This window comes from Amblyomma maculatum, chromosome 2 (genome assembly GCF_055883805.1).
Source record: "Amblyomma maculatum isolate TAMU_Amacu chromosome 2, ASM5588380v1, whole genome shotgun sequence".
NCBI lineage: Eukaryota > Metazoa > Arthropoda > Arachnida > Ixodida > Ixodidae > Amblyomma > Amblyomma maculatum.
Genome location: NC_139345.1, coordinates 120674718 through 120702032, shown reverse-complemented (window position 1 = coordinate 120702032; position 27315 = coordinate 120674718). Strand labels below are relative to the sequence as shown.

Sequence of the window (27315 nt, the reverse complement as noted above, 5' to 3'; positions counted from 1 at the left end):
CCTACTGCAATGTACCCTTTACGAAAGCCTGTTTGGTTCATTTTGTCTTTTGACTGATTGAAGTCTAAAGTTGCCTCGATTCTATTATAGTAAATACCTTTGTACTGAATAGGCAGTCAGCTAATCGCTTCTTCGAGTAACTTCAAGTCCTCTCTAGAATGAATTAAGATTAAGTAAGCATTCTTCCAAGAATCCACCACTCTTGACATTACGAGACTCTGTGTACACAGGGTGGCAAGTTTTAATTGCACAATCCCTTCTTTGTCCTCACAGCCTCATCATGCAGCTGTGTTTCTATTTGCATTACATCGAAGGCATCACTTAACTTTTCCTTCGTTTCCGGCGGACATTTCGATTTTTCAGTACTACTACCACTCTCATTATCGGCCGGTTTATGTCGGCAGCTTTGTAGATATCCTCGTCTACATACTCAACTTTATCCGTATTGATAACGACATTGCGCCCATACGCATACATATCTGATTTTGCCTCTCGTTTCCGCTTAGCCACTTTCAGACTACCTATGCTCCTTAGAGCAGTGGTTCTCTAACTTTTGCTTTGTTACTTTAAGGAACAACAGCTATTAGGATGTGCAGAGGAACCCCCCCCCCACCCCCCCACCCCCTTCTGCAGTCACAATCAGGCGATGTTACTTGTGCATGGACCCCTCCTGGTGGTTTCTAAGAGCTGTCGGCAGAGGGTGTCACACTTTCGAGAGCGCACCATATATGGACATTGGTAAAAGTAATTAATTGAAAGGTAGTTAATGGGTTAATTGGTTGAGTAGTAATGAGTAACACGGTAGTTGGACAATTAGATAGTTTAATAATTAGCTAATACGTAATAGTAATTAACTAGTTGAAATCAATTACCCATTAACTATTAACTAATTACCCAATTGACTTCACTAATGAATTATTTATATACTAATTGACTAATTAGCCTATTAATCCGTGACGTCATCAAATGGACTGATGACGTCACGTCTTACTGTCAATGCCCAACAGAGCACCACAAGCTTTCGTTTTGCAGCATTCTAGGCAGCCAAAGTGCCCCCTGAATTTTCTTAGTTTCTTTGTAAGAAACTTTTGTTTTCTTGATTCTGGCAATCAGCTTTTTATGAAACGCTCCACTTCTAACCGCAATAATTCGCGCACTCTTTTCTGTCTTGCGTTGGCTTCAGTGAGAGCTCGGGGAGGCAAGTGGGTGCTAGCGGAATCCAGAAGAGCAGCTCGCAGAACCCCTGAGCCATGGCCTCCGCAGAACCCAGTCTGAGAACATCTACTTTAGATAGTTCTCGATCCTTTCTACATTAACTTCCTTATGCCGGATATCTCACACTTAATGATTAATTTAAAAGCTAGGTCGCTTCTTTTCAGTCTGATTGAGTCAATGGCTTCAATGATTTAACGTTTCTTGATTAGATACTATGAACCCTGCAGAGCTTACCTGAATCCTGCATAACAGCCATATTCCTACTTCTATTGCGTTCACTGATTGAACATCATCGTTATAGTTACCGGGGAAATTCTTCGGTTTTGCAGCGAGGTCATGAATTCCTCTATTTCCCTCCTTCTTATCGCTACCTCTTTCCCTGTTCAAGTTTACTTTAAATTCAAACCTCGTCATCCAATGGTCACGTGCCGAGTGATGGCACCGCGGCGACTTAGGCAAGCCATATATATCCTCGGCACAAGAAACGAATTCGGCACGCGTCACTGTTCACGCAGTAGGAACGGATCGAAATAACAGGCAGCTTATAGGGACCCTCCCCTATCCTGCACTGTGTTCGAAGGCGCAACCCCTGAGCCGAACCGACTCACAACTGGCACATGGAAATGACGAGGCGACGGGTTGTTCGGCGCACCCACGTGATGATGGGTCTGCTCGATCGACTCAGCGCTGCGGAACAAATTACGACACGGTTCAAGCACGCAGGGTACGCGAAGAATGCTAGTGCAGCGAAAGAGCCCGATCGTGTGGGGCCCATTTAACGTCGTTTAGTCGAATCGCGAAGCGCATATGCCACCCGGGGCGCTCGCGTCGAATGCAGTCCAACCGAAAAAAAGATTCCAAAAAGGCGCAAAAGGACAGGAAGTCACGGCGAAGAGGTGTTGCGGCACTCTATGAGCAGCAAAGCTAAAGAATGGACCTCTGTGTCCAGCGGGCCGTGGCGACTATGCTACATGTGGCGTATGCGTCGAGCCATTTAAATAGGGTGGAAAGGTTTTGTGCCAGGGGTGATTGGAGAGATGCGGGTGTCCTCCTCAGTCTGCCATACGACGGCTGCAGCAGGGTCGAGTTCGCACAGCGCTTGTGGGTGCATACTTGGACCCCGCACGCAACACATGGCGCTGAGTCGGAGGATGAAGGGAGAGCTTTGCGCTGCGTGGACAGGGAAGATGAATTGTCCGTCATCGCCGGGCCAATATGCGGCCTGCCCGTAACTTACTTTCATCGTGTATTCGCCGGGCTTTAAATTGTTTTCCCGATTCTGAATTGGTTGTTTCGTTATTCCCAGTTTGGGAGTGCTATATGTACTCTTTGTGGCCGGCACAGCCAGTATCTTAAATCGCTAGCGAATTAGACACAACGGGTTTGCACAAAATGTATTTTTGACAAGGGTTAAGACGACACCAGAGTAATTTCTCTGTCTCCAGACCAGACCTCAACTGAACAACATGCTAATTCTTGGCTAAGCCAGCTACATATGAATGAAGAGAAACGATATTAGTTTAAACTAATTTCGTTAAAATGTGTATTTTAGGGCCCATTATGTACCCTAAAATACATATTATAATATATATATATATATATATATATATATATATATATATATATATATATATATATATATATATATATATATATATATATATATATATATATATAATGCCCCTCTTTTGCCTGGCGCTTCCTGGGACTGTTTCAAACGTTATAGGTCAATTATTTTGCTACAGCAGCTGAAATATGTTTTGCCGCTATGTGTAAACAAACAGTTTTATTCTTCCGCAAGACGGCAAGAATAAACTATTTATTTTTTACCGTCTTTTCTCGCTTTGTACCCACCTGCTTTTGAGCATTCAGCAGGAATGTGTCGGCGTACAGAGGGCTTCCTGCGTTTCGGTTGCGCTGCGTGAAAACAAATAGGGGCTTGCAGATATAATACGCATAATGGTTGAGACTGGCGGCCACAAAGAATCACAACATATTACTACTTACGTCTAAAATAAAAAATAGTCCGAACAGCAGTACGCTTCAGCAGCAGCCGCCCATATTTTCTGGCGTTTTCTTACTGGTCAGGCTCGTACTGGTCTGGCTCAAAGTGAAGCTAGAAATGTAAACACAGAAGCAGAATTTGGGATGAGTAGACCAAGCATGCAAGTACATATAGCAAACTAGACAAATCTTTCAAGGCTGTTCTGTACTAATTATGCAGGAAACTAATATTCAAGATCGATAATGTCATTTCTTTTTTACCGTCTTTTCTCTCTTCGTATCACAGCGTTGAAGGCTGTTTTCGTTTCTGTAACTATTAGTACATGCCCTGACGGAACGCAGTTAAGCTACTATACCACTTCATCAGCTGTGGTCACTTTGTGGCATTAATATTCTTAATTATATTAAACACGACTTTACATCTTTTTCTGCAAAGTATTCAAATAGAAACCTTACATACAACTTGCCCACTATATCCTTAGTTTGCACCAAGGCGATCATAAAAGACGGTGCACATATAGAAAACCAAGTAGTAATTTCACGTAGCTCAGATTCCTTCATGATCAACTGAACACAGGAACGTAAAACCACTCCTACCCCTCGCTCCTCCAGAAAAAAAAAATTAAGGCTAATTCTGCCTCTCTTGCTTAAATATTCTCCTCCCCCTTTCGGCTTAGTGACGTCTGCAGGTTAAATGGGAATGTATACTTTTTCATTTACTTATTTCTCGCGAGTTTTGTGTAATGTAATGCATGTACAACGCAAATAAATAGTTTTGTGCAAAACAAAAAAGGAAAAACGCGTGTATTGTTCAATCGAGTGCGTGATGCAAGGGCACATTTTAATTGTAAGGCAACTGTGGGATACCATAAGATCCTATTGTCATGCACACGTTGATGGGGATGGCCTAAGATTTCGATGCCTGGCTAAAATTTGCTTCTGAATTTTGTCCTTCGTTCCCATCGAATAAAACGAACTGCAAAGAAAACCAATGTACAGCGCTTTTGAAAAATTACATTAATAGCTAGAAGTCTGCCAAGGAAAGATCTACGTATTTTGCTTGATTTATATCGTGGTCTTAAAGAATATGTGAAAAATACAAGTTAGAACCTCTTCCTTAGAAAATATCCGAGACATCTAAGAGCCATTGATTGCCTTACTTTCACACACGCGAGCGCGCGCACGCACGCGCACTCACGCGCACACACACACACACACACACACACACACACACACACACACACACACACACACACACACACACACACACACACACACACACACACACACACACACACACACACACACACACACACACACACACACACGCGCGCACGCACGCACGCACGCACGCACGCACAGCTTGCTTATTCTATAGTACAAGGCTCTCCCTACAGAAACGAAATGAGCACACCTCAGGAGTCCGCAATTTATGCATTTCGTGCAGTCTCCGTGCTGGCCGGAGGGGTGCCTCCGGCGAATGTACATAAAAGCGTACAAAGCGGCTGCTCCCGCCAACACTGGCCCCCTGAGCGCACTCGCGGCCACCGCAATTACACGGTTCGCGGTTCGACGACAACACAGAGGAACGCTCTCTGGCTGTTGCTGTTTGTTGTTGCGGTTATCCTCACGGCTCCGAGGCGCCCTTCCTAAACTCCGCTTCCTTATGAGTTGCCGGCTCATCCACGGGTCGTGGTGGCGTCGAAAATTAGGTGCCCGCGGCCTTTCTCTCTGCAACACTGCATACGCCACGATGCCCGACTCTGGCAAGGCATTACCGGGTCTGCTCCGCCACGGAGGAAAACAAGCGACCCTCAATGATGGCCACCACAACAAAAGAAGTCGCAGCATAGAAAATAAAAAAAGGCATACAGAAAGAAAAGAAAACGTTGAAGAAGATACAAAAAAAAAAGAAGAGAAATAGAGGCTGTAGGCAATGGGGAAAGTATACGCGCGGATTCAGCGCTGTATCAATCGAACGGCGGGGCGCTTCGGTCCATCACCTCGCTGTTCCGCCAGGGGAGGGCCGCCCTCGTTGTCGTCACGCCTCGCGTGGTTTTCCAGGTGGGTGGCACGGGCGAAAATACGGAGGTAAGGGGAAAACGGGAAGAATTGGGGGAAAGAAAATTACCGGTTGCTTAGGCGCACTAGCTGAACGCAACATCCCATACGCGGCTTAAATCGATACTGAACCCGAAGACGTTCACCGATGGCGCTGTACAAGTTGAAAAAGAAAAACACGACTTTCAGTTTTGCGTCGCTTGAGCCATCCCAATAGAAGCGCTGCTAACGGGGCCTGAGCGTAGAGAAGCGTTGTTTTATTTTGGTTTTATGGAATTTAATCGCCCATAGCAACTCGGGCTATGAAAAGTCACAAAGTGGCTGGGTTCTGAGGGGGGCCGTATAGTTAAGGGCTCCGGAAAATTTCGACCCGCGCATTTCTTTAACGTCCACTGGCATCGAGCAGTACACGGGGATCCCGCGTTTCGCCTCCACCTAAACTCGGCTGCCGCAGCCAGGACGTTGCTTTGTTGTGAATGAGAAATAGTGTAAAGGGCCCGTTCTCTAGCCAAGCACTGGGAATCCTGTAACGTCGCCTGAACCGCGTATTTTTCGTCGGTCGTGTTGTTCTGCAGAAAGTTTCTTCTTTTTAATATTTTGACAGGCTTGAACGGGCTTAGTCTACAGGGCTCTGCTAAGTTTCACAATTTTTTCTGCTAAATAATTGTTTTACGACACTGCTCGAGGTGAAACAAAACCAGAGAGCAACAGATATAGTTAGCACGGCTAAATACCCCAAATGTCTTTAAAACAAGGCAAAAAGCCAGGTAAATAGAAGTAATAGAAGCAGTTTTCCCACCAATGCTTTGCTTAGTCGACTCGAATTTCAAAAGGTTGCCCACACTGCCAAAGACGTTTGATAAAGTCCTTATATTCTCACAAGCCGAAACGTTTGCAAGATGTATATAGACATATGGCAACACTGTATCGCACACTTTCTCGATCGGAATGAAACTATATCGCATATACTGGTACAGAAGGCTGCTGCTCATCTCTTCACTCAATCTGTTTAATTGCACACCCACGGCGACAGCGTTGCTGTCTCCAAGCGTTTGCAAGCGCACAACGAAAGAATGACAGATGCGTGCGACGACGATTTACAAGCTGCACGTTTGTCTACCATTCTCCCGGGGCAGAACAACAACATCGCCCGGGAGGCTTCGACTTCGGCTATGGCCGAGTGGTATTAGACAGTGAAGACCCAAGCTGCTATATTGGCGCCGGCCCTATTTCAAACTCCTCTCAAGGCTGCAGGTATTTTTCGTGCCGTCTTAACTGCACTATGTGTGGTGCAGACGTGGGATGTGAAGAAACACTATAGGTGAAGACCGTCACACTTCTTGCATCGAGTTGAAGTGTTCCGGTGGCAACAAGGACTTCCTCAAAGTAGGAGGTAGCAGATTAGTGAGATGGTCAAAACTTTGATTTTGAGATATCGTATGGCGTGCATATTTTCACACGTATGGTTTTAGAACCAATACTTTCCCATGCTGTGGATCATACGATCACCGTCCCTTCGCAGTTAAAAAAAAAAAGTAAAGTGCTCATTCGGATTTAAAAAAAAAAAAAAAAAAAAAAAAAAAACGAGCATTGTTAACACTCGCTATACTCGAAAAAACTACAAGACGGTGCACCCTATATACCTTGTTTTCTACAGTACGATAGTCTTTAGAATCCAGTAGCTCAGTAATTAATGATAATAGCGTTCTCAAAGCAATACACACCACTCTTCCGCTTAAGGTAGCCGTGGACACAAAATATTATAAATAACTTAGGAAATATTCTGCATATTTTCTCTCCCCCCCCCCCCCCCTCTCCGACCTCCCCGTCCGTCAACCTACAGGCCTTTTCTTCCGAAGAACACTGGATTCTCACGGCAGCCACGTGTTGCCAAGAAGTGACTAGGTCTATGCAGGCTTCAGCACTGTAAGAGGAAAGCATCATGGTTTGCGTCTAGTGGATGCCATTTTTCACTTGAAGAATTCTAAAATTTATGGCGTTTATTCGAAAGCTTCCTACAAGAAATGCACTATGCATACTGTACATACCACCCCACGCCTCTGTAACAACGTATCTATTTTCGGAGTACCGTTTCTCACTACTGCAGAGTGACAAGAAAGAGTGGAAACTCGAACAAAAGAGATTCTTCCCGTGTCGAGCGGCAGAAACAGTCAGTAATTAGCATGGTCGATGCCATAAAAATGAGAACATTTTTCTTCTCTTCATCTTTCCTCTGCCCTGAAGCCAGGTATGTCAGCTTCATTAGGAAATTCCTTCTGACTAAATCAGGGCCGTCAGCCGTATTGTATCAAAGAACGCCACCTCACCAAACTGACTGCATCCACCCGTCGTCTGTACCGCCGCGCCAACATATATACTCATTGTGAATAAAAGATACGTTCATACATTCATTCTGAATTTTCGGCTGAATGATGGAAATTGAGTTTGAAAAAAGGAAAGACGCTGTAGCTCATATACATCACCGTGAATGAATGGATGAACGAAGGAGCGAAAGAAGAGAGAAAGAGCTGCCGCAGATCAAATTACTGACCGGCTCTTAAATTGAGGCCACTTCCTGGTCGATAATGCGCCACCCTAATATTCACATTACTGGCGTCTACCTATCACGCGACAGCGACCAATGGGACCAGTGACCCTAAAGCACAGTAGTTTTGAGGGGTTCTAAGATGGAGTTCCCATTTGTCGTCTTAAACCCGAACAGGGCAGCATCGTCCAAGAGAAACATTCCAGCTACGTCAGTGCCAACAAGTAGCGCAGAACCAGGACGTTTGTGTGCTGCTGAAATTCTTCCTTCTCAGCTTTGTCTTTGCAATATGCAAAGACCAGTCAAGTAAGTAACTCGCTCTATTTGTTCCTCCTAGTCGATGGCTGCTCTAGAGGCTTCAGTGTCATGCAAGAAAGCGCGCTTGCTGCACAGGGTGGTGCGTGGTCTGATTTGGAGCGGCTTAACTTCACATCTGCTGGATCCCCAGACTCCCTTCTGAATTCATGCCTGTGATCATATAAAAAGCTTTGTGTTCTCCTACTGAATGATCCCATAAAAGAGAGGAACGACGTTAGCGGATCGTATTTCGAGCGCTTCTTGGTGCGAATATTTTATAACAAAATTCGAATTGTATTATATTCGGATTAATAAGTATAGTCGGAAAAATTTTATCAAAAGCTTAGACATTCAGAGAGGAGCTCGACGATTACTATGCTAGCTTCGGCTCAACGACAGGGGCTATATAGGTGAAAAGGAGAGATAGGTGAGTAGGACCTACTGAGGAGCGTGGGCGACAACTACGAAACAGCCGTTATAAATTCGGAGGGGGTTACGACTTAGGGCTGTTTACTATATGTTTACGACAAGCGCAAGAGTCAGCGCTTTTATAGCTGACGCTGATAGACTGCGCATTCTTTCAGTGGAGAAATGCGTACATCGTTTAAAGACCACAGAGGTACTCTGAATGGCATTTTCGCGTTAAGTGAAATGCACCAGACAGAAATGCCAACCTTTGTTTGAAAAAGAAAAAGAAATATACCAGGTCATTTGTAATTGTCCAAAAGTAAAAATAAATAGAATGTTGCTTCAGCTTTACTTTACTTCTAGGGCTGCATTGGAGCCAGCGGGCACCACGTAAGGAGAAGAATGTTTTAAATAGTTTGATAAATAATTAAATGTGTAGCTTCCTTCTTCTTCTTCTTTCTTTTTTTTTTTTTTTTTGTTTTCTGGCGCATGTCGGACTTACACGATTGGAGCTTGTCCTCCAAACAGCATAGCAAAGATGAATGTAAAAAGAAATTTGCAATGCGCATTACAAACTGCGCAGATGTCCCCATGATAAACGGCTCCAAACCGTAACGCATCGGTAGAGTGAGTCTGGCATAGATCGCTCGACTCAACGCTTTGCGTCACACTGCTGGTGTCACTTGAGACCCAGACAAGCGCGCGGTGATACCGTTGTCAGTTCGATCTGCTTTGCCCGTTCCCTCGCTGATTGCCGTCGCGTCGATATTCAATAAGCGCAGTCATTGCGCTTGCAATCCAGCCTCAAATCATATACGCAGCTACCGAAGCGAAACTGACAATTATTAATGCGAAAGCATTACTTAGCTATGTTCACAGATGTCTGTCCGCAGACCGCGTCCGCACACCGCGTCCGCAGACCACGTCCGCAGAACGTGTCCGCAAAATCGTGTCCGCAGCAGTTGTGAGTAATTGAGAACCGATAGAGGTTAATGAGTGGTGTCAATCGAAAGAGGGTGACGTAATGTTGCGTCCGAAAAGATAATTAGGTAATTAGAGGTACAAAATGTAAAAGTAAAGGCGAAAATGGTCTCATTAGCCAATGGCTTGGCGCCACATTTGAATGTATCAAATACTAAACCAGTTAATTAAGTCAGTCAATTAGGGTAACGTCAAGATGTATCAAATACTAAACAGTTAAATAAATCCATCAATTAAAGTGACGTCAAGGATGTCACGTCACGCAACCTGAAGTCGAGCCAAAAAAGGGCCTTGGAAGGGATTGGCGCGCAATTTGAAAGCACCAAAGACTAAAACAGTTAAGTCAGTAAATTAAGGTGACGTCAAGGATGTGACGTCACGCAACCGGAACTAGATCCGAAAGAGGGCATAGGAAGAGATTGGCGCGCAATTCGAAAGTACCAAAGACTAAAATGGGTAAACAAGAAGTGAAATAATGTGACGTAGATGATGCGACGTCACGCAACCTGAAGTAGAGTCGAAAAAAGGTACAGGAAGGGATTGGCGCGCAATTTGACTAAGGTGGGTAAACAAAGTGAATTAGGCAACTAGAAGTAACCAGAAGCAACCAACAGCAGCATCCGTGCTTTCACATAACTCCAGTGCAGAGATTTTGCAGTGCTCTTTAATTTATCCTCCGCACGTCCATTTGGGACTTTGCATCATGCGACAAGAATCGCGTGATGCAAAGTGCTGGACGGAACGATCTACTTCAAACGCGCTCACTGGCGCTGTGTTACGGTATGAAGCCGATTATCAGGGTGACATCTTTACACATCGTAACATGCTACAAAATTAATTGCCAATTTTTAAGGCTTAAGCACTACAACGCACAGGCAAACTCAACCAAGAATGTTATAACTTGCAACTGCCGACCTTGGGCGAAATATAAACCCGTCTGAGCGCAGCGGATTCAAACTTGAGAATTTCTCGTGGGAAGCAACTACTAAACGTCACAGTTATTGCCGCAGCAGACCTGCCTACATGTTAAACAGAAACACACAGTCGAGCTGTTAATTAAACTTCGCCATCTCCATCAACTATTACCTGGAGGCAAAAGCTTTCGCATGTTCTACTCGGTTTAATTAAGCTAAAAACCCTACCATTCTCTTTTTTTTTATATACTATTTGAACGACGAGCTCCAGGGTATTTATTCCAATTTTGTTTGGTTATCGAAAGTGTCGCTATGTACCCGACCTCGAGCAATGTGACTGGTGGACACGCCGGAAGCGGAAGTGGCTACCACTTCTGGTTCCGGTATTTCCACCAATCAGATGACTCGAGGCCAAGGAGATAGCGACACCTTCGATAACGACGCAAACTCAAAATACGGACCCAGTTCTACAACTACAACGTACCTCTGAAAACAGAAATATTTATCCCTTTCAGTTAATCAGCAAACTAATTAAACCTTCTGCTTCTTACCAACTACCGGCCGCAGCCGAAATGCAGCCCTACAGCCAAAAGAGATCTGAAACCATCTTTCTTATTTAAAAAAATGTTGTAACCCTTAAAAACACTTGATATAAAAGCAAACCGCAAGTTTCTCTTGAGCGCCAAATAAGGCGTCAAGGCCTTGCCTCGTCTGGACCTAGTGGTGCTGGCCTCACTGACATCCATGAAATCATTCGCGAAGGGGTGCGCGAAGAGCTCAGGAGGTTTTTCCCAGCTCCTGAGCAGCCTTACCGAGTATCCATCGCTACGGCCGTTCGTGAGGATGTGCGACAGGCACTCACACCGGAAGCCATCTCTACTGGGCCAATGGTTGCTGCTACAGAACAACAGCCGGCTGAAAGTTATGCAGCCGTTCTCCGTCGGCCTCCGCCCGTACCCTACCAGTACCAACGGGTTACGGATTCTGGGCCTCGACGCCAGGAATTCCTGGCGCAGCAGGACACATACTCGGAGCTGCGGAGAGGACGAAAAGCCGACATCTGGAGAACTGCGGACAGTCGACCGTTGTGTTTCCACTGTGGTGAACCGGACCACATATACCGCCGCTGTCCATACCGAGATCTCGACCTAAGAGGATTCAGCCAAAGCGACCGACTATACTCGTTACGGCGAACAACCCCGAGATATCTAGGAGTATCTTCGACGCACTTCATCTCCGATGCGAACCGATGACCGTGATTATCTTCGACCCGCTTCATCGCCGATGCAAACCAATGACCGTGTATCTCGCTCGCACTCGCCACGCCGCCCTCCCATGCCTCCTCACGGGTCTCGCCGTGAGAACTTGTCTCCTCTTCCTCGTCGGAAAAACTGAGTGCGGCGACGCCTGGAGGTGGCGCTGCCGAATTCGGTCGAAAGAAAGAGCCTCCACGTGCGTTTGACATCACGAACAACGGCACAAGTGGAAACGAAAACGGTTTGGCGGCCTCTAGTAATGTAGGCGTTATTATCGACGGTCACGCGGCCACTGCACTCGTTGACACTGCCGCCGATTACTCGGTATTCAGCGGAAAGTTATGTCGCCGACTTCGCAAGGTGACCACCCAGTGGGATGGGCCTCCAATACGAACCGCAGGAGGTCACCTCGTCGTTCCAGTTGGAAATGCACCGCCTGCGTCGAAATTCACGGTGAGACATGTCCCGCCAAATTTGTCATCTTAGAGAATTGCTCCAGGGATGTTATTCTCGGAATGGACTTTCTTCGTGAATATGGCGCAGTCATCGATGTAGGGCAGAATAAGTTGACCCTTCGAGCACTTTCTTCATCGGCGAGGTTTCGCAGAGCCACCCCAGTCGCGCTTAAAGTTGATGTCGAGCATGTTAACTTGCCACCGCTCTCGACAGTATTTCTACCTGTTCGAGCCGATATCCCCGCATGTGGCGAAGGCCTCCTGGAAGGAAGTGTACAAATGTTGCTTTCGAAGGGATTTGGTGTTGCGAGAGGAATAGCCGATGTTCAGGGAGGACGTGCGAACATCTTGGTGACAATCTTTAGGAACGAGCCACAGCACGTGACAAAAGGGGCATGCAGTTATAGCCCATATAGAAGAGATAAGTGACGCTCGTGAGGCTGTTGTGTTGCCTGAGAGATATATTGCGCCAGAACCGCACGAGGAAGAAAAACCCTTGCAACTGAACATCGAGGAAAAACTTGAGTCGTCCCAGACATGCGAATTACTCGAACGTTTGCATCGTTACCGCAATTGTTTTTCAACGACATCCAGGGTGCGCCAGACGGCCATCGCGAAATATAGAATTATTGTCGGTGGCGCGGCCCAACCGATTCGTCAACCGCCGTACCGAGTTTCCATAAAGGAAAGAGAAGCAATAGAGGACCAAGTGCGGGAAATGCTACATGACGATGTCATCCAGCCTTCAAACAGTCCGTGGGCCGCACCTGTTGTGCTGGTAAAGAAAAAAGACGGGATGCTTTGGTTCTGTGTGGACTACAGGCGACTCAGCAAGGTGACAAAGAAGGATGTGTATCCACTGTCCCGAATCGACGACACGCTCGATCGGCTCTGTCACGCCCGCTATTTTTCTTCTATTGATTTGAAAAGTGGATACTGGCAGATCGAAGTGGATGAGCGATACCGAGAGAAGACCGCGTTTATAACACCGAATGGCCTTTATGAGTTCAAGGTGATGCCGTTTGGCTTATGTACAGCGCCCGCGACATTACAACGCGTCATGGACACTGTGCTCGCCGAACTGAAGTGGCAGACGTCTTTAGTTTATCTGGATGACATTGTTATCGTTTCAAGCACCTTCGCTGACCATCTTGTGCACCTCGAAGCGGTTCTTCGTGCTATACAGAACACCGGACTCACACTCAAGCCTTCGAAATGCCGGTTCGCATATGGTGAGCTGACGTTTCTTGGGCATATAGTCAGCCACAGAGGCGTGAAACCAGATCCCGGGAAAACAGCGGCCATGGCGTCCTTCCCACCACCGGCAGACAAGAAAACTGTCAGAAGCTTCCTCGGTCTCTGCGCTTACTTCAGACGTTTCTTTCGCAACTTCGCCCAGATCGCAGCCCCGCTAATCCACCTTACGAAAGACAGTGTCGACTTTGTGTGGAATGAAGAGCAAGAGTTAGCATTCAGGCAACTAAAGCAAGCCCTTTTGTAACCACCTATATTAGGCCACTTCGATCAAAATGTCGACACTGAACTCCACACGGACGCCAGCAACAAAGGACTAGGGGCAGTGCTTGTACAATTCCAGGATGGCCGAACTCTTTAGAAGGCGGAAGGCAATTACTCGACAACAGAAAAAGAGTGCCTCGCCGTCATCTGGGCCATAACCAAGTTCCGGCCTTATCTGTACGGCCGCCGTGTGGTCACCGTGGTACGTGTGGTCACCGACCACCATTCGCTCTGCTGGCTGGCCTAGTCTTAAGGATCCCGCGGGCAGGCTTGCAAGGTGGAGCCTTCAGCTACTGGAGTACGAAGTCACGATCGTGCATAAATCCGGAAGAAAACATTATGATGCGGACTGCTTGTCTCGGTCACCCGTGGGACCATCGCCAGGCGGCGCAGATGATGAGGAAGACAGCTCCCTTGGGTCCTTGAATCCTGACGATATGGCAGATCGGTAACGAGATGATCCACAGCTTCGTCAACTGATGGCGCATCTCACAGGAGACGAAGATGAGGTACCTCGGGATTTCCTGCGTATTCTCCCTGCATTTAAGATCCGGAATGATGTCTTGTACAAGAAGAATTTCGACAGCAGCCAGAGATCGTGGCTTCTTGCGCAGTGAGGTCACTGAAGCGTGCCACGGCGATCCTACCGCTGGCCATCTAGAATACACCAGAACGCTTTCGCGTATTCGAGAAAAATACTATTGGTCGAAACTTGAGAAGTCCGTGCGTCAATATACAAGAACCTGTCGCGAGTACCAAAGGCGAAAAACACCTCCTACGCGACCGGCGGGTCTTCTCCAACCAGTCGAGCCTCCGAGTGCTCCGTTTCATATGATTGGAATGGATTTTTTGGACCCATTTCCGACGTCGCAATCAGGCAACAAGTACGTTATCATAGCGACGGGCTATCTAACGCGCTACGCGAAGTCCCGCGCACTGCCGTCAGGAATGGCTGCTGAGGCAGCCAAATTTTTCATCGAGAGCATTGTCCTCCGGCATGATGCTCCAGCAGTGCTGATTACTGACCGTGGTGCCGCGTTTGTGGCGCAACTCACTCAGGAGACCTTGCGCCTAAGCTGCACCAGCCACCGCCGAACCACAGCTTATCATCCGCAAACTAATGGACTGACGGAGAAGCTCAACAGAACTATAGCCGATATGATCGCCATGCACGTGGACGTCGACCATCGGAACTGGGACGAGGTACTGCCCTATATCACGTTCTCTTATAATACCGCAGTCCTGGAGACCACCCGTATAATAATGATAATAATAATAATAAAATAATAATAATAATAATAATAATAATAATAATAATAATAATAATAATAATAATAATAATAATAATAATAATAATTGGTTCACAGGAAGGGAAAGGCGCAGTAACTGTCACACTTGCTCTGTGGACACCCGAACCGCGCCGTAAGGGAAGGGAGGAGGGTGGGAGGAAATTGGAAAGAGAGAAAGAGGGGGGGCCGTAGTGGAGGGCTACGGAGTATTTCTACCACCTGAGGATCTTTAACGTGCGCTGACATCGCACAGCACATGGACGCCTCTTCGTTTCGCCTCCATCGAAACGCAGCCGCCGAGGTCGGGTTCGTACCCGGGTACTCCGGCACAGTAGTCGGGCGTCTTACCACTGCACCACCCCGGCGGGGTCCACCCGTATGTCCCCCTTCCAGCTGGTGCTTGGAAAGCAAGTCACCACCATACTTGACGCTATGCTGCCTCACGCACCGCCAGACGACGTAGCTGATGATACCCGGCTAGTATGCGAACGCGCGGAGGAGGCTCGACAACTGGCCAGACTCCACATAACGACAGCAACAGCGTACCGATGCTCGTCACTACAACCTCCGGAGACGGGATGTCAATTTCCGCCCAGGATACAAGGTGTGGGTGTGGACACCAGTTCGCCGTCGAGGGCTTTCAGAAAAACTCATGAAGCGGTATTTGGGGCCGTACACAGCTGTTCGTCGAGTCGGTGAACTTAATTATGAGGTGCTGCCCTGTGTAACGCAACCGTCGTCACGCCGTTCCTCGCGTCCTGACATTGTGCACGTAGTGCGGCTTAAGCCGTATTACCAGTGATCCCTGAGAACCTTTCCTTCTACTAGCAAATGTGTGTGTTTCTGCGCGGCGATTAATTCATTTTGTGTTTAGCATCGGGACGATGCTTCTTTTCAGAGGGAGGCAGTGTAGCCGAAGAATAGGAAGTGCGAACGTTCGGTTAAGAAAAAAGACGCGGATGCGTGCTTTTCTTTCTGTGTTCTGGGTATCCCCGCCGCCCTACTGACCTGCGGTCTATATCATCGTCCCGTCCTTAGGCAAGGACGTGACAATATATATATATTTATATGCTTACTTTCGGAAATGCGGTCTTGGGCCTAAAAGCAGAGGTATAGCCGACATTAGAAATAAATCAGTAAGCCGTCGGACGATTGGCACTAGGCGCCCACGGCAAAACTACAAATCAGGCAGTACAGGGAGATATGGGCTGGACATCTTTCGAAGTACGAGAAGCTCAGAGTAAAATATTATATGAGGAACGCCTGAGGGAATTGGATGTAACAGGTGGGCAGCTAAAGTAAAGCTAAAAAGCGTTGACTCACAATGGAGAAAAATAACTAGGAAACTAACGAGTAAGTATGCTGGTCACAATGACGAAGAAGTAAAAGCGTTAAGCAACAGGTGAAAAACACAGAAGGTAAAAATTGGGTAAATTCGATGGAAAAGGAACAGAGTGGAACTATACCGAAAGCGGAAAAGGCAGATAAGGGAGGAATCTTCCTTTGATAACTCAAGAGGCAGCACCCTACTTTTTGAAGCTAGATCAGGGTGCCTTAGAACACGCAGCCACAAAAAGAAATTTAACGAAGAAGACGCATGTGCAGTATGTGGTAAATCCGTAGATGCAATTAGCCATCTTATACTCGAATGTGATGGTATCGATCCAAAAGTCGATGCAGGCGCAGTTACTCTTCCTGAGACCCTGGGGTTTAGAGAGACCAGTGGCCGGGTGAATGAACCTGCGGTGGAAGCTAGCAACAAAATTGGTGGTGACTTAGCTTGGTTAAGCCTGGATATCAGAAGCGAAAAGCTTCGGCGATGTCATGGCTTAGCTTGTGGTTCCTTGGCGTAGTTGTGGCTTACCTTGTTCACTGTTGCACCTTATAGATATTCCATGGCTTATCATCACGGTGAAGCATTTATTACAGCCGTGCATCACATAAGATTAAACTCTATTGGATTCAACATCACCATCACCGTTACACTTCTGTATAGACATAAACACAGCCCGGCGACAGCGCGCGGCACCCGCTGAAGGTCAAACGGTGGAGTCGCGGCAGCGGTTGCGGCGGCAGCGGCGGCTCCGACCACGTGCGCCTCTCCTGTGACGTCACGTGGCTTGCGCATGCGCAGCTGTGGCTTTTATTGCGAAAGCAATACTGCGCCAGGTCTAACCGCTCGTCGCTGTGTGCCGTGTCCGTGTCCATGACCGTGGTCCCCTGGCAGGAGCTGCCAACTTCGGCCTCTCGTTTCACATGGGACGGTTATGTCAGACTCAGCCTGCCAGGACCCTTGCATTCATGTTACCCTTTAGGCCACTAAGGCACGTTCATACAGCTTGGTTAAAGCGGGGCTTTATATGTGTTTCAAACGACGGAGCACACGCGAGACTCAGAGTTGACTAGCCTAGTGAAGCTTTTCGCTTCAAAACGATTGGAAGATTGGTGGAAGCTTAAAAGCAGAAAAGTGACATAATGTTAGTAATGCAGATACAAAAATTCAATAAATGGAATAATGGTATAGTTAACCGATCTACTAAAACAATGATTAAGAAAAAAGAAGGGGGGGGGGGGGGGGGGGGACGAACATGATAGCAACTGCTACCACCCCGTTTCAAAGGGGATGCTCCAATATTTCATCCATCCATTGCCTTCGCTCTTTCTTCGTGCACTGCTAAATCGGTTTTCTTCCGAATTCAGTTTCAGTGGCGAAATGTTGAACTGTTGCCGCAACCGTCTCTACTCAGGCATAGTTCCCTTCTCTTTCATCGCAATCGAGAATTATTTCCAGAATCAATGGCCGAGCACCGCTGAGCATCAAAATCAAGCGCACGCGAGGAAAAGAAAGAAGCACTGCGATGCACATTGAAGCCCCGCTCGTGCCCCACGGGTCAAGAGCAAGGTTGAGAATGCCCGGCAGCCGTTCGGAGGGCGGGAGGCTGTGACGGCAGGATGTGGACGGCGCGGCTGGAAGGCGGACCGCGCCGAGTAAACCACGCGGCTGTGGCCATTAACGGGAAGGTCTACTCATTTGGCGGTTACTGCAAGGGCGAGCGCTACAACGGCCGCAAGCTCATCGACGTGCATGCCCTCAACACGGTATCCCTCCGATGGGCGCTGGTGCCGAATCGGTCACACCCCAGTGACGTGCCGTTTCAGAGGTATGGTCACACAGTTGTTGCGTACGGCGACTATGCCTACCTTTGGGGCGGCCGCAGCGATCATGGAGGCTGCAACATCGTCTATCGCTTTGATACCGACACCATGACATGGAGCCGTCGGAAAGCCACTGGCCAAGTTCCTGGTGCCCGTGACGGCCACTCGGCTTGCGTTGTGGACCAGCGGATGTACGTCTTTGGTGGCTTCGAGGACCTGACAGACCGCTTCTCGCGGGCCGTGTACTTCCTCGACCTGGAGAGCATGCAATGGCAGTACGTGCGCACCAGTGGTGAGCCTCCGCAGTGGCGCGACTTCCACACTGCGTCGGTCATTGGGCGCCGCATGTACGTGTGGGGTGGTCGGGGAGACATCCAAGGGCAGTACCACTCGCTGAACGAGGTCTACTTCAAAAGCATAGCTTACCTGGACACGGCCTCCGCCCTCTGGGTGCACCCGCACGTCGACGGCGTGCCTCCCGAGGCACGTCGCAGCCATTCAGCGTTCGTCCACAACGGCCAGCTGTACATCTTCGGAGGCTACAACGGACTCCTGAAGACCTATTTCAGAGACTTGCACAAGTATGATCCCGAAACATCACGCTGGAGCCTGGTGGAGACTCGGGGAGTGGGTCCATCTGCTAGAAGGCGCCAATGTTGCTGCTTGATTGGTGACCGGCTGTTTTTCTTTGGAGGAACAAGCCCAGTAGCCAATCAAGATATCCGGCAGCTAACGAACGATCTTGATGACGAGGATGCGATGCTCTTGGAACACTCCGATCTCCATGTCCTCGACTTGTCCCCATCACTGAAGACCCTCTGTCTGTTGGCCGTTATAGACGCGCGCTTGGACATCAGCCACTTGCCGCAGGAAATCAAGAGGGAGATAAATGCTATGACAGCAAACAGCAGCGTGCGCCCGTTGCATACCATGCTGCATATGATGGGCTGAACGCCAGCCGCCCAAAGAAAAAAAGCTTAGATGCATACAAGCGTGGATTTTGGTTATCGGCAGGCCCTCTCCGAGAGACCGTCTTGATCAAGCGATCGTCCAACTGGAAACGAAAGATAGCACTGGTTTCCACGTTCCAGAGGATGCGCAGCAAAAGTCTAGCGGTTGACGCAAGCAATTCCCGGTGGTTTCGACGTGTAAGAATTAAAAAAAAAAAAACAGGCTGAAAAAAGGTCATCGCACCAGTCGAAAAAAAGCATATTGTCGTTATTGTTGTTCAAAGTTCGCTTGTTTTAACATGTCGGGGCAACTTAGCAATGGCAAACTGTGTACTGTTAAGCACGAGCAGTTCATCCAAGGATGTAAAAATGTAGCTGTAATGTACTCTGGCACAGCATGCATGAAGAGACTCAACGCGTGTGAAAAGCGATAAAGGCTTCTGCATTTACTCTTGGGAACATGCACCTATATAAATAGAACCGAGGTCTGATCGAAGGTCAAAGAGCAGTTAGAAAATTCGCATTAGGTCTACATGAAAAAAAAGGTTAGTGATCGAACCACTGCTATGTACGCCTAGATAACCCAACTGCAGACATGCTTACGTGTCGCTCAGTGATCTCAATCATACACAAGCCACGACACAAGGTAGGCTGTTACTAAATAAACCTGCCAATGTTTGTTTCGTTACGGTACTTACAAGCACCCAGCGAGCTTCTAGGAGAAGTCTGCTTGAATCATCGCCTCTTATCGCCATTACGGTGTAGGTATTTCGCTTTAATTTCTTTTGTTATCCAGTTGTCACTCGCTGTTGAGGCTCCTATCAGTCGATGCCATTGGCTGAAGCCCTACCTTTGAGTTGCCGCTGCATTCTTGAGCTGAGGCTCAATATAATCATATTTATTGCCGCATCACCTTTTAGAAACTCGGAAACACAATTACCATTCGCTCTGTGGCTCAACCAACGTGGGCAATATCTGGTGCAATTTGATTTTCGCACGTCACCGGAACGCACTTTTGTTACTACTTTTGTTACGAGTGTTATCCAGTTGTCACTTCCTGTGAGGCTCCTATCAGTCGACGCCATTGGCTGAAGCCCTATCTTTGAGTTGCCGCTGCATTCTTGAGTTGTGGCTCAATATAATCATATTTATTGCCGCATCACTTTTTAGAAACTCGAAAACCCAATTACCATTCGCTCTGTGGCTCAACCAAGGTGGACAATATCTGGTGCAATTTGATTTTCGCGCGTCACCGGAACGCACTTTTGTTACTAGGTGCGCATCTGTAAGGGTTATAAAGTTGTCTTTTGGACGTATACCTATAGCAAGCTGCGTGGTTAACATGATTTGTCCTATTTCTGATGTCCGCCAGGCGCCAAAACGTGGTCCACACAGAAGTATTTTCTTTTTCTTCAAAACACTTCTTTTTAAAACTAGTGGGCGTGGAGGGGAGTGCAACACCTTGTACGTGTGTGCTTGCTTGCGCGCGCCCATGTCTGCGCTTTGAGTGTGGTGACAGCCTGTGAACCAGAGCTCTACTACGAACTAATTATCCCATTCTGCCTTTTTCCCAGGCTGTCGACGCCATCGTAGGTAGGCGGTCATAATTGTGAGAAGTGTGGTTTGTGTCTGGTGGCTTTGCAGTACATAAATATTTGGTTGATATGTGGCAAGAGGAAACGGATATGCATATATATATATATATATATTTTTTTTTTTTTTTTTTCTGCTCATGTAAGCAACGTCCGGACTGCCTGCAGAGTCTATTGTAATGCAGGACTGCGCGACGATCGACAAGTTATGGTGGGCTGTTCAGCCCCTGGGTGCGCTGCAGCCGCCTACTTCGGTTTCTCTGTCACAGCGCATGGAGAAATAAGTTGCAATTCTACATCAAGTAACAATGCTGAACATCAAGATACTAATGTGAGTCACGAGGTAAGGCATGCGATGCGCTTGCATTTTTAAATAATTTTCTCTGAGGCAGAGGTATAAAGCAAATCTAATTTTGCATCCAAAATAGCCACTGAAATTAGCTGCCGTTAAATATTCATTGTTGAGCTTCATTTATTAGAACATGAAGCAAAACGGTAGCACAATGTAATCCTGTACGGCGTGTACGTTGGCGCATTCTTGTGGCAATGTGCTTCAACAGTAGGACTTCAACAATAATAGGTAAGTGCTTCGCTGTGCTAGCAGAAAATCAAGCATTTCTGTTTGTACTGTTATTAATAAATAGGTTAGGGCTTCGCTGCGCTATCATATTTAAGCAAGATTAACATTTGAACACATATATCATTAATTTGCACAGCTTCTCACCCAGTGGCCAGCAAATAACAGTTTTGCATGCCATGTGAGCACTTATTTACAAACTTGCATGGCAGCCACATATTTCTTACTAACTACAATTACTTTATCAGGCTGTACCAACAACGATGAAAGTATGAATTGTTGAGGATCATCTGAGTTCTCGTGAACGAGAAAACATATACTTATGAGAAGCTGCCGAATTAGTTCTGAATGGCACTTTTGAAGAACGCACAACTATGGCTCGTCACTCATCCTGATAGCTGGATAAGTTTGTAATGTATTCGTTTCACCGCGCTGGCACAAAATCATGCTGCGATCTTTGTTCCAGAGATAATGACTTCGAGAGGATAACTGCTGCGAAAGTCTGATATATATAACCCCGATGTCCTTTGTCATTGGTTTCAAGTAAGTGAACTTTTCCATCTTTGAATGGGAAGTATACTTTAGCATTCTATTAAAATGAGACCATCATATTTGCCACTCATTTCCGCAAACCGAAAACCCCCGTCTTGTATATGTACACTTCCGTTTTTGTTCGTAAACAACCTTTACTCTGCGATGCTTTGAAGCCTAAATCAACATTTACCTCCGCGCCCGATTTTTTTTTTTTAGTTTTATTTTACTTTGAGAGACAAAGGTACATGCAACAGGACATAGGTGCACTTCTGGAAAAAATCCCCAGTCCAAAACAATCACCGCATCTCCCTTAATCGAGTGTAGATGCAAGCATGAAATGGTTACGGGCATAGCATATTGGTTGTAGATGTATACTATCCATATTCTTCATGTGTCTAGTGCACAGCACAGCACACCACACCACAGCCTGTGTATTAACTCTAGGCCACAGCCCTCGCAATTTTCTCCTCAATCGAAACGCGTCCGCCGTGGTCGAGTTCAAACCGGTAACTCCAGTTCCGTAGTCAAAGTCTCAACCACTAAGCTTAACGAACGTCTTAACCACTAAGAAGTGGGACATATACTGCGCCTTTCCTTTCCTATAGACCAAATTACAATTTAAATAGTTAAATCTCACGAGGCTTAATTAACGTTTTCTCCTGTGACAGCCATGTAAGGCGAATGAAGACGATCATCATCATCAGCCTGACTATAGCCACTGCAGGGCGAAGGCCTCTCCCATATTTTTCCACTTAACCCGGTTCTGTGCTAGCGGCATCAACTTGATCCCCGCGAACTTCTTAACCTCATCCGCCCACCTAACTTTCTGCCGCCCCCTGCTACGCTTTCCTTCTCTTGGAATCCAGTTTGTTACCCTAAGCGACCATCGGTTATCCTCTCTTCGCACTACATGTCCTGCCCATGCCCATTTCTCCTTAATTTCCACATGAGAAGTAACTTGCATTGCAGAGCCGGTCGAGAGTGTCGTCGATGCGGGGAAGCGGGTAGACATCCTTCTTCGTTATGCTATTCAAGCGGCGGTAATCAACGCAGAAGCAAAGTGTTGCTGTCTTTCTTCTTGACCAAAACGACTGGTGCCGCCCAGGGGCTGTTCGATGGCTGGATTACGTCATCACGCAGCATTTCCTCAACTTGATCGCGAATGGCCTGCCGTTCTGGCGGCGATACACGATAAGGGCTTTGGCGCAGAGGTCGGTCGTGTTCGTCCGTTATAATGCGGTGCTTGGCCAGTGGTGTTTGTCGTACCTTCGATGATGACGAGAAGCACTCCCTGTAGTTTCGAAGAAGACTGCGAATCTGGTTTTTCCTGCTGTGGGTCAATACTGGGTTGATGTCAAATGTGGGCTGTCGGAATTGGTCCGGTGCGTCTTCCAGTGGTTGGTCGTAGAGGGCGAATACGTCTTTGAGGTCCGCTAATTCGTCGAGAAAAGCGATGGTCGTGCCCTTGTTGAGATGCCGGTATTCTTCAGTGAAGTTTGTTACCAGCACCTGAGCTTGTCCTCTCCGGAATTTCGCAATGCCTCTTGCGATGCCGATACCTCGTTCCAAGAGCATATGGATATTTCTTTCGACGATGCCTTCAGCGGTTTCGATGTCTGCTACCTACGCTGACGGTGACGCTTGATCGGGGCGGCACGGTCAATTCTCCGTCGAGGACGTTTAGAGCGACGTGTTGCACCGAAGTCGTCGTAGCAGGTATGGCTTTGTCTGCAGAGAGCTTGATGAGCTTGGATCGGAGGTCGATGATAGCCCTATTTCCATTTAGGAAGTCCATGCCTACAATCACGTCGCGGGAACACGGCTGCAAGACCACAAAGCTGGTGGGGTAAGTACGCCCATTTACGGTTATTCTTGCAGTACATCGTCCCGATGGAGTAACCAGGTTGCCACCTGCGGTGCGAATCAGCGGGCCATCCCAAGCGGCTGTAACTTTCCTGAGATGCGAGGCTAACGGTCCACTGATGACTGAATAGTCAGCTCCGGTGTCTACAAGGGCAGTGACTCTGCGACCGTCGATATCAACTTCAAGGTCACTTGTTCGCGTCCTCGCATTGCACGTGGGCCTTAGTGTCCGATCTCGGCTCCGTCGTTTCTTCAGGTCATGGCTGGGGCATACCTTTGTTACTTCGCTGGGCGGCGGTGTCTGCTTGCACTCTGGTCGTGTTGTCGTCGATGTCGTCGTGTGGAGCGGCGATGAAATGGTTGCGTCGTCTTTAGTGGTCGTCGGCGGCGGAGGATCTTCGTCTTTTCGCCGTTGAGCAACCTCACCTCCAAAGGCTGCTGCCTTTAGTTTCCCCTACGGGGGCTAGGAGACCGTCCTTGCACGTAACCGCGGCCCGGAGACGCAATTCGGGCATTATACGGTGATGAGGAGCGTGACAGACGCCTTGGCGACGAGTGCTCTCCGCTGCGCAGGAAGTCGTTGATTTCCTGTGGTCGCTCGCCAGGACGGGGACGTGGGACGTCGACAGCGAAACCACGGAGGCCGATCCGCCTGTACGGGCAGTGACGGAGAATGCATCCTGCCTCACCACAATGGAAGCAGAGCGGTCGGTTGTTTGCTGCCCTCCAGGCGTCGCACTTTCTGGGGCTTGGGGGTCGTTGGTAGGCTTGGCGGGCGGGGGCCAAGGGGCGGTTTTCAGGAACAGGACGGTAGCGGCGAGGGTTCGGAAAGTCATCACGTCGGGGCGCAGGGCGACGTAATTCACCAGCGTAGTTCATCGCTGTTGCCTCTTGGCTGGAACAGTCGCAGCCGTCGCTTGAGGAACGCCCAGCGCCTGCTGGACTTCTTCACGGACGACGTCCGCAAACGTCGCCACCTGGGGTTGTTGCGAGGATGGCATCAATCGGCGGAGCTCCTCTCGCACGATCTCCCGAATGAGGTCCCGAAGGTTCTCCCCGCTTGCAGATGCGCTGGGGTAGTGGCTTAAGTAGTCCGGTTGAAGTGATCGCTCGTAATGTCGCATCCGGTTGTCGAACGTCTTCTCGATGGTAGACGCTTCTGTTTCAAATTCCGCCACAGTTCTGGCGGATTTCGCACAAGACCTGCAAAGAGCGACTCTTTAACGCCTCGCAATAAAAATTTGACTCTGTCACCTTCGGTCATATTAGGGTCGGCGCGGCGAAAGAGACGCTTCTTCTCCTCTACGTACGCCAGGACAGGCTCGTTAGGGAGTCGAAGTCTTGACTTAAGGAGGGCCTGGGCTCTTTCCTTTCGGACGACGCTTGAAAAGGCAGTCAAAAAGGCTCCCTTGAAAATGTCCCAATCCTTCATAGCTGCCTCATGAATTTCGAACCAAACTCGGGCATGTCCTTGAAGAACAAAGTAGACCTGCCTGAGTTTCGCAGCGTCGTTCCGGCCGTTGAATTCTGCCACACGGTCGAAAAGGTCCATCCAGTCTCCAGCATCTTCATCCGGTAGTCCATGGAAGCAGGGGGGCTCACGGGGTTGGACGAAAACAACCGGTGCTGCAGGCTGGGCCATTATCAGCGTAGATGCCTTCCAAGATCGAATTGGGTCAGGCAGCAGACCGTGTTCAGGTTCTAGGCCTTGAAGTCGGCGGCTGGCTCGGTGACCTGTAGGCTGGTCTTCCAGGGCGACAGGAACGCGGCTTGGGTCTTCGCTTGAAGAATCAAAGACAGCACCTCCACCAGATGTCACGTAGTGGTGACGAGGTCGACGACACAAATGAAGGGGTCGATGATTGCACTAAAGAAACTCTTTATTTGGGCTGAACTCGGCAGCGGCGATAGAAACAAACGTGCTCGTCGATCGTCGAACCAAGAAAGCTCGTCACACTCGTCAACGCTCAATTTAAAGGCTGCACAGAACAATCTAGATAACGTCGCAAACAGCTACCAGCACGGGCTGGAACATTGTGGAAAGACACCCGAGTGGCCGGAACCTTCGAGACAGATCTCGGTGCATCTTGCGCTACAACAAAACTGATAAAGGTGTGACTCGCGACATTGAGCATTAACAAACAAAGATTACGGAACTGATACGCGGTCCAGAATCAGAGTGATAAGCCTGTATGCCGGCGGCTGTTAAAAAAACAACAAATACTGTTTTGAAGGTTTCGCGGCAATATCTTCCAGCACTTTCACGTATGGCTCGTTTACCCCCTGATTTCGCAATGCCTGCATCACCGCTGATGTTTCAACTGAGTCAAATGCTTTTTAGTAATCAATGAATGCTATGTATAAAGGCTGATTATATTCTGAGCATTTTTCTATCACCTGATTGATGGTATGGATATGATCGATAGTAGAGTACCGTTTCCGAAAACCTGCTCGATCATTTGCTTGATTGCAGTCTATGGTTGCCCTGATTCTATTAGTGATTACCTTAGTAAATACTACGTAACAGACAGTAAGCTGACTGGTCTGTAATTTTTAACGTCCTTAGAGTCCCCTTTCTTATGAATGGGGATAATGTTTGCATTCTTCCATGGTTCCGGTACCGTCGATGACACCAGGCACTGCGTATACAGGGTGGCCAGTTTCTCTAGCACGATATCCCCACCGTCCTTTAGCAAATCTGTAGTTATCTGATCCTCTCCAGCTGATTTCCCCCTTTTCATAGTTTTTAATGCTTTCTTGACCTCGTCCTTCGTCACTGGTGGAACGTCTGACTGTTTTTCCATGCCGCCAATCTCGTTACGATCCTGACTACTTTAGCTGCTTAGAGAGGTGTATAGAACTCCTCGGCTACTTTGACTATCTTGTCCATATTCGTGATGACGCTGCCCGCCTTGTCCCTTGTCGCATACATCTGGTTTTTGCCTATGCCCAATTTCTTCTTTACCGCTTTAAGGCTTCCCCCGTTCTTTACAGCATGTTCAGTTTTCTCCATGTTATACTTCCTTATATCAGCCACATTGCGCTTATTGATTAGCTTTGCTATCTCGGCCAATTTGATCTGGTCTGTTCGATTGGAAGCTTTCATACTCTGGCGTTTCTTAATCAAATCTTTCGTCTCTTTAGACAGCTTACCGGTATCCTCTCTAACTATCCTACCGCCTACTTCTACCGCACACTCAGTAATGATATCTCGGAAATTATTGTTCATTGCTTCTAGGGTAATGTCGCCATCCTCGGTTAGAGCTGAATATCTATTCTGTAGCGAGATTCTGAATTCTTCTGCCCTCCCCCTCACCACTAATTCGTTGATGGGTTTCTTTCTTACTAATCTGTTACGTTCCTTCCTCAGATTTAGGCTAATTCGGGACCTCACCATCCCAATGAAGACAATGGCTAAACTCAACTGAAATTGGCCGACGGCGGACCGTCGGTAAACGACTAGGCAATGCTCGGCACCCGATATTATCGCCCAGCCAATGCAGGCCCAAAAGTGGACCTTGGTTGGCTGCCAATCACGCTGGTTTATAGTGGGCCAAAGACTTTCAGCCAACTATCAGCAAGTGGTAGGGAATTAGTCGGCACAACACTCGGAAGCCAAACATGCCCCACAGTAGGGTCGTGGTTGGATGTTCACGTGTTTGGATAAAATTAGATAAAATTTATCAGCAACATGAGCATG

General features: G+C 47.8%; 1 pseudogene; it reads left to right on the top strand.

The window, feature by feature from the left end:
* The first annotated feature begins 17895 nt into the window (after window positions 1-17895).
* LOC146199726 (kelch domain-containing protein 3 pseudogene) lies at window positions 17896-19050 on the top strand (annotated as a pseudogene).
* Window positions 19051-27315: the final 8265 nt, after the last annotated feature.